Source organism: Mirounga leonina, unplaced genomic scaffold, assembly GCF_011800145.1.
Source record: "Mirounga leonina isolate KUSES-001 unplaced genomic scaffold, KU_Mleo_1.0 Mir_498, whole genome shotgun sequence".
In the NCBI taxonomy this organism is placed as follows: Eukaryota; Metazoa; Chordata; class Mammalia; order Carnivora; family Phocidae; genus Mirounga; species Mirounga leonina.
The window spans coordinates 97-7,007 of NW_023270784.1; the positions used below are offsets into that span (position 1 = coordinate 97).

General features: G+C 55.0%; 1 pseudogene; it reads left to right on the top strand.

Moving 5' to 3' along the window:
- Positions 1-5,392: 5,392 nt before the first annotated feature.
- On the top strand, positions 5,393-6,433 carry LOC118000446 (annotated as a pseudogene).
- Positions 6,434-6,911: the final 478 nt, after the last annotated feature.

Below are 6,911 nucleotides of genomic sequence, written 5' to 3' on the forward strand. Positions count from 1 at the left end.
GGGGCGTCTCCCCGACCGCAGTCCACCCGCTGGGCGCTCTGAGCCCAGTCGTTGCTCCAGGCCCCACACCAGGCTCTGGGGGCTCCTCCCTGTGGGGCCAGGCCCCACCCTTCCGCACACACCCACGGGCTCCTAGTCCCGGGCTTCTCAGCCTCAGGCTCGGCCTCCGTGGGCTCCGGCTCCTGGAGCACAATGCAGTCCATGACCACCAGGGACAGTGGTCTGGGTGGTGTCAGAGGCCTCTCCCCGCCATCCCCAGCACCTGCTCCAGGGGAGTCCTGTGGGGTCACGCTCCGGATCCCGGACATGGAGTGGGTGTCCACCAGCCTTGTGCCGATCTCATCGGAGGTCTGCAAAGACAGGGACGGGTAGCCGGCCCGGAGGCATCCCAGTCCTGCCCGGCCAACCTCCCTGTCCCCTGCCCAGTCGCCCTGCTGCTCCCAGATCAGACACACACCTGTGGGTGCACAGCCCTGCACGCGGGACAGTGACCCATCCCTGCAGGGCGATCGAGAGGAACCCTGGGCAGAAGCTCACAGCCCCCCACACCCCGTCCCACCCAGCCAGCCTGGACCTTGAACATGACCTGCCCGCGGGTTATCTGACCCCTCATCAGCCTGCTCTTGAATGGCGTTGGCCCACCCCACATGACCCCTCTTCACACACACACACACACACACACACACACACACACGGAGGGGAGGGGACCTGGGGCTGCACAGGTGGATTAGACCCTGTGGGGCTGGGTGGCCGGCTCTGGGCCTCCCGGTGTCACCTTTCGGGCCTTCCGGCCAAACGGCCAGAGGCGGTGGGGAGCCCTGATCGGACATCCCCAGCGGGGGCCAGCGTTTGCAGGGCGGGCTTTCTTCAGCCTGCAGCATCCAGACTTAGGGAGGCAACAAGCCCACATGTTCATGGTTGGATGATCTCCAACGAAATGAGCTGGGCAGGGGGCTGTCTCTGGAATGTGGGTGCCTTGTTACCTGGGTTCCAAATTCTGTTGGACTCTGTTGTCAGGGAAGTGAGGTCACCACTGCCTGGGGTCCCCTTACCCAACTTCCTCCTCACACAAGACCCCCGCCCCCGAGGGCCCCCTCCCCCAGCTGCTCAATGCTCCCGCTCCCCCCATGCCCCATCCATACAGTGACTCCCTCACAGCCCCCCCACAGCCTTCCCAAGGCCTGGGTGCAGCCGGTGTCCCCGCTGTGAGGACACAGAGCTGGCTTCAGACTGGGCTCCAGTGCCTGGATCAGGCCTTCAGTGCAACAGCTGCAGGATGAGCCGGCTTAGTGAGGACCTTGCCCAGGACACTAGCCCCATGACACTGTGAGGGTGTTCCCAGTCCCCAATTAAGTCATGCAGTGCAGCAAGTGATTATACATCAGGGTGGATGATGCAAAGTACAGTGCAGTGAGAACATGACAAAAACGTTTAAATGACAGAATAGGATGTAGGTAAACATACTATATACTACGTAAGTGAAGGGAAAAGTAAACAACGGGATCAGAAAGAGGAATGGGAGTTTCGAGAAGCAGGCTGGGGTAGTCAGGGGGTGGGGGGTGGCTCATGGAGGAAGTGACCAAGGAGACCCGTCACCAGTTACAACAGTGCAGCAGCAGGGTTTGAGCTCTGCTTGACCCACGACCCCCAGGGGCATTGGGGGCATTCTAGCTCTGGAGGATCTACAGGCTGCAAATCAGCCTGAGCCTAGCATCCTTGGTATGTTTTCTTTGCTCCCGGGTGTGGCTCTTTCTCTGCCTCTTGAGGCTGTTGAATCTCCTTTTATTTTCCTCTGAAGTGCACTATTTTGTGTGGGTTCAGTACTGTTAGTTGACACAAATTCTTTGTGAAAATAAGTGGAGTATAAATCCTACTTGTTTCCTAATTAGATCTGAACATATTCAATAATAACAGCTTTTCCCCAGGCCCCTGGGTCTTCATCTGCTCACCAACGCTGAGATTTTTAAAAATATTATATTTTTAACAGTTTCAAAGAATTAGTTTGGTTTTTAAAAAATTCCGGAAAGTCACACTTTTAATAATCTATAGAATGATCTGTAAACATTGAATGAGCAAGGTTTTACAGGATGAGGGAAGAATTGGCTTTGTGGCCGGGTTTGCCCTAATGTTTACTCCCTGTTGCCCCCGTGTGGCCACTCTCCAGATAGCACGTGGCCGAATGTGTTCCAACCTGTCAAATTCAAGGGAGAAAAAGATAGAAGAAGGTTGGTCCTTGGATCCCCTAGCTCCTAATAATCATGAAATAATTTATGAGCTCTATTCTAAATCAGAGTATATGTTAACTTGATATTAGGGTTAGGGTCAGGGTCAAGCTGAATACATTAATTATGTACAGCTTTTTGTATGTCAATCATACCTCTATAAAGTGTATTTAAAAAAAAAAAAGGGGGAGAGAATATAGTCACTCAAAGTACTGAGCACCTTTCCTGTCACAGTAAATATGTAACTAAACATAATTATTGCTTAACCTTGGCTGAGGACCGGGAGCTGGTCCTACAGGTACTTGGCAGGTAACATCTGTGGCCAACTGCCCATCTCTTCCCCCGACACCCACACCCAGCTCAGCACATCCTCTGCTCTGCTCAAGGGCAGCCTAGAGAGACCAGGTCCAGGTGTGGCTCCCTCCTGTCAGGCATGGCTTCCTTCCGACAGGTAGAGAAGGTGGCCAGCTCACAGACACATGACATCTTCTTTTGGTTACTTGCTATCTGTGTCACCTTTTTGTCACCTGGTCATTAACATTTAGCTACTGTGAGAACCTGAGTTTGCAGGTTTCTGTTCACATTTCAAAGTGTGCAGATATGTGTTGACTTTGTTCGCTGTCCCTGGGGAGGATATACAGGGTTAGGGTATGTGTTAGGGTACGGGTACAGGTTAGGGTACGGGTTAGGGTACAGGTTAGGGAACGGGTTAGGGTTAGGGTACGGGTTAGGGTTAGGGTACGGGTTAGGGTTAGGGTACTGGTTAGGGTCAGGGTTAGGGTACAGGTTAGGGTTAGGGTACGGGTACGGGTTAGGGTACGGGTTAGGGTACGGCTTGGTTAGGGTACGGGTTAGGATTAGGGTACGGGTTAGGGTACGGGTTAGGGTATGGGTTAGGGTTAGGGTTAGGGTTAGGGTTAGGGTTAGGGTTAGGGTTAGGGGACAGGTTGGGGAACGGGTTAGGTTTAGGTTATGGGTATGTGTATGGGTTAGCGTACGGGTCAGGGAACTGGTTAGGGTTAGGGTACAGGTTAGGGTTAGGGTACTGGTTAGGGTACGGGTTAGGGTACGGGTTAGGGTCAGGATTAGGGTACGGGTTAGGGTTAGGGTACGGGTATGGGTACGGGTTAGGGTACGGGTTAGGGTACGGCTTGGTTAGGGTACGGGTTAGGATTAGGGTACAGGTTAGGGTTAGGGTTAGGGTACGGGTTAGGGTACGGGTTAGGGTTAGGGTTAGGGTACGGGTACGGTTTAAGGTACGGGTTAGGGTACGGGTTAGGGTACGGGTTAGGGTTAGGGTACGGGTTAAGGTACGGTTTAGGGTTAGGGTACGGGTACGGGTTAGGGTACGGGTTAGGGTTAGCGTTAGGGTACGGTTTAGGGTACGGGTTAGGGTACGGGTTAGGGTAGGGCGCGGGTTATGGTTAGGGTACGGGTTAGGGTATGGGTTAGGGTTACGGTTAGGGGTTAGGGGTTAGTGGTTAGTGTTAGGGTTAGGGTACAGGTTAGGGTACGGTTTAGGGCAGGGTTAGGGTTAGGGTTAGGGTACGGGTTAGTGTACGGGTTAGGGTTAGGGGTTAGGGGTTAGGGGTTAGGGGTTAGAGTTAGGTTTAGGGTTAGTGTTAGGGTTAGGGTTAGGGTTAGGGTCTCCCTGTCCTCTGCTGTATAGAGACCATTCACCTCCGGTAACCAGATTGATCATTTCAGAACATAACCTTTGAGGCTCTCTGCGATCTGCTCCCCACCTGTCTGTACTCTCCAGTCTCACCTCTCCCACTGCAGCCGCCCTCTGTGGGCCACCAAGCTGTGTGGTTGTCCCACATGTTCCTTGGGCCTGACTCCAATCCTTTACATTCTCTGTGCCCTCTGCCAGGAGCACTCTTCTCTCCCCTTGCATCGTGTCTGGCTTGTTCCCCCATTGCCTGGGCCTCTACTAGCCCCCTGGTGACCTGACTCATGTCTGCTGGGTGTATGTGCTCGTCCCATATTTAAATGTAGTATCCACCTTCCCTGTGTGAGCGATTTACTAACCTGCGAGGTATGGGGTAGGCACAGGGAAGTAGTCTTAGTGCCTGTGTAAAAAAGCCAGTCTCAGGGCGCCTGGGTGGCTCAGTCCTTAAGCGTCTGCCTTCGGCTCAGGTCGTGATCCCAGGGGCCTGGGATTAAGTCCCATGTCAGGCTCCCTGCTCAGCGGGGAGCCTGCTTCTCCCTCTCTCCCCTCCCCCTCCTTGTGTTCCCTCTCTCGCTGTCTCTTTCTCTGTCAAATAAATAAAATCTTAAAAAAAATCAGTCTCAGAGGGGCTCACCACACTTGCTGACAATGGGGGAGCTGCTGTCCCCACAGTGAGGGGCAGGTAGTCCCCTCAAAGGGGGACCAGCCATGTGAGGCAGTTGGACAAGACTTCCAATGTTTTGGGGCCAGGGAGATGTAGACCTGGACCCAGAAGCTCACACCCTTGGATTCAAGGCTGGGGCCTAAGCAAGCCCCCTTTTTCCAGGGGTCATCTTTCCCCTTCCCTGCCCATGGGCTGAACCTGATTCCTGATCTGGGGAGTTCGAGGGTGACCCCTCCAAGGAATACCAGTGGTTTACTGATGGACCTTGTCAGCCAGAGGCCCAGTAGCCTTCAAGGGAGGACCCTATAGGGGGTGGAGACAGCTCTGTTGGGGACCAGCGACAGCCCACTCAAAGTAAAGTGGGGCAGCTGGCCGGCCCTGCTGATTCTACCCAGTCTGTAGGACATAGAAACACGGGCTGTGCCCAAAGGTGCTCAACTCATGGCAGGTGGGGACAGAACCTGCAGGGGGGCAGCTAGGGGAGGGCACCTGCAGGGTTTGCCCAGGAGCTCAGCACGGGGGAGTGTTCCTGGCTCCAGCATGCTGACTGTGCGGCTGCATGGGTTTCCAGCCTCCCAAGCCTCAGGCTCCCCTTTGTAAGATGGGGCACTGATGGCCCCCATCACTGGGAGCAGAAGGTAGGGAGGCCCTGCCGGCAGATTCACTCAGGACAGGTCAGGAGGTGGCTGTTGCTTAAAGCAGCCCAGGGCCTGTCCCCATGAAGAAGGTGCACACGTCCATGACCCCCAGCTCTGGGGTCCTGCTGCCAGCCTCTGGCAGTGACCCTCTTCCTGCCCTGTCCCCTACCCCTGTGGATACGGGGTCATCCTGGAGCTGTTCCTGCAGAATCACTTCATGGTGGACACAGGGTCATCTACTATGTCTTCACCGACCAGCTGGTTGCTGTGTCCCGTGTGCCCCTCCAGGAGCACTGAAGGGTGGTGGTTCTTGAGGTCCGCGGTGCCCCACACTGGCAGGATGTGTCCATGCAGCACATGGCGATGATGAGCCGCTTCTGTGAGGAGCCCTTCCTCCATGAGGTGGATGACATGGTGTGCGGGGATGTGGACATGAAGTTCTGTGACCACGTGGGCGTGGAGATCCTGTCCCCCCTCTTTGGCACCCTGCACCCCGGTTTCTACTGGGTGGCCCATGAGGACTTAAGCTATGAGCGCTGGTCCCAGTCCCAGGCCCACATCCCCAAGGACCAGGGTGACTTCTACTACATGGGGGCCTTTTTTGGGGGGTTGTGGCCGAGGTTCACCGACTGACCTCAGCCTGTCACCAGGTGATGGTGGTCAACTGGGCCAATGGGATCAAGGCCATGTGGTACGATAAGAGCGACCTGAACAGGTACCTCCTGGACCACAAGCCCACCAAGGTGCTGTCCCTGGAGGACCTGCGGGACCCACAGCTATTGGGCTGGCCCTGGAGGACCTGGGTGCAGCTGCTGGGCTGGCCCCAGGTCATGAAGAAGCTGAGATTTGGGCCGTGCCCAAGAATCACCAGGACACCCGGAACTCATGAGGGGCTGTCCCCGTCTCCAGCAGCGGGTGCTGACTTCAGCGGAGCCATCAGAGCAGGTTCCTACTTCTGTCCCCTCGAGGGACACTGTGGAGTCCAGTACTGTCTGCACGGGCACGTCCAGTGCCCCAGCCGCACCTGCTCACAGGAGGCCTGCCTGGGGATACAGTGTCCTCTCTTTGCGTTCACTACATTTTCTTCACTTCTGGGTCATTTGCAGCTGTGAACGGCTCCAGTTTTATGTCAGATGTTTTTCTGTGTCAATGCTGAGCAACCATTTTTAAAAAGAACAATTGAGGGAAAAGGTTTTCTCCCTGGTTCTAAACAGACACCGCCTGGTGGGGCTGGGAGCAGCCCTGTAGCAGCCGTGGAGCCAGAACGGGGCCTGCCTGGGTCTTCCCTCCCTGTCCTTGCACCTTGCCATGGCCATGGGGCTTCAGGGTCAGGGGTGCACCGAGCCACCTCTCAGAACCCCGGTGCCCTCACCGCCAGAGGCCTTGGCCGTGACCGCTAGCTCAGCCTCCAGGAGCATGGCGCCCTCTGGGTTATTTCCATTTCCTGCCGTGGATTGATTTTTTATTTATTAATTTTATTTAATTTTTTAAATTTAAATTCATTAGCCAACATATAGTACATCAGTAGATTTTGATGTAGTGTTCAGTGATTCATTAGTTGCCTATAACACCCAGTTCTCATCACAACACGTGCCCTCCTTAATACCCGTCACCCAGTTACCCCATCCCCCCACCCTCCTCCCTTCTGTAACCCTCAGTTTGTTTACCGGAGTCCAGAGTCTCTCATGGTTTGTCTCCCTCTCTGATTTCTTCCT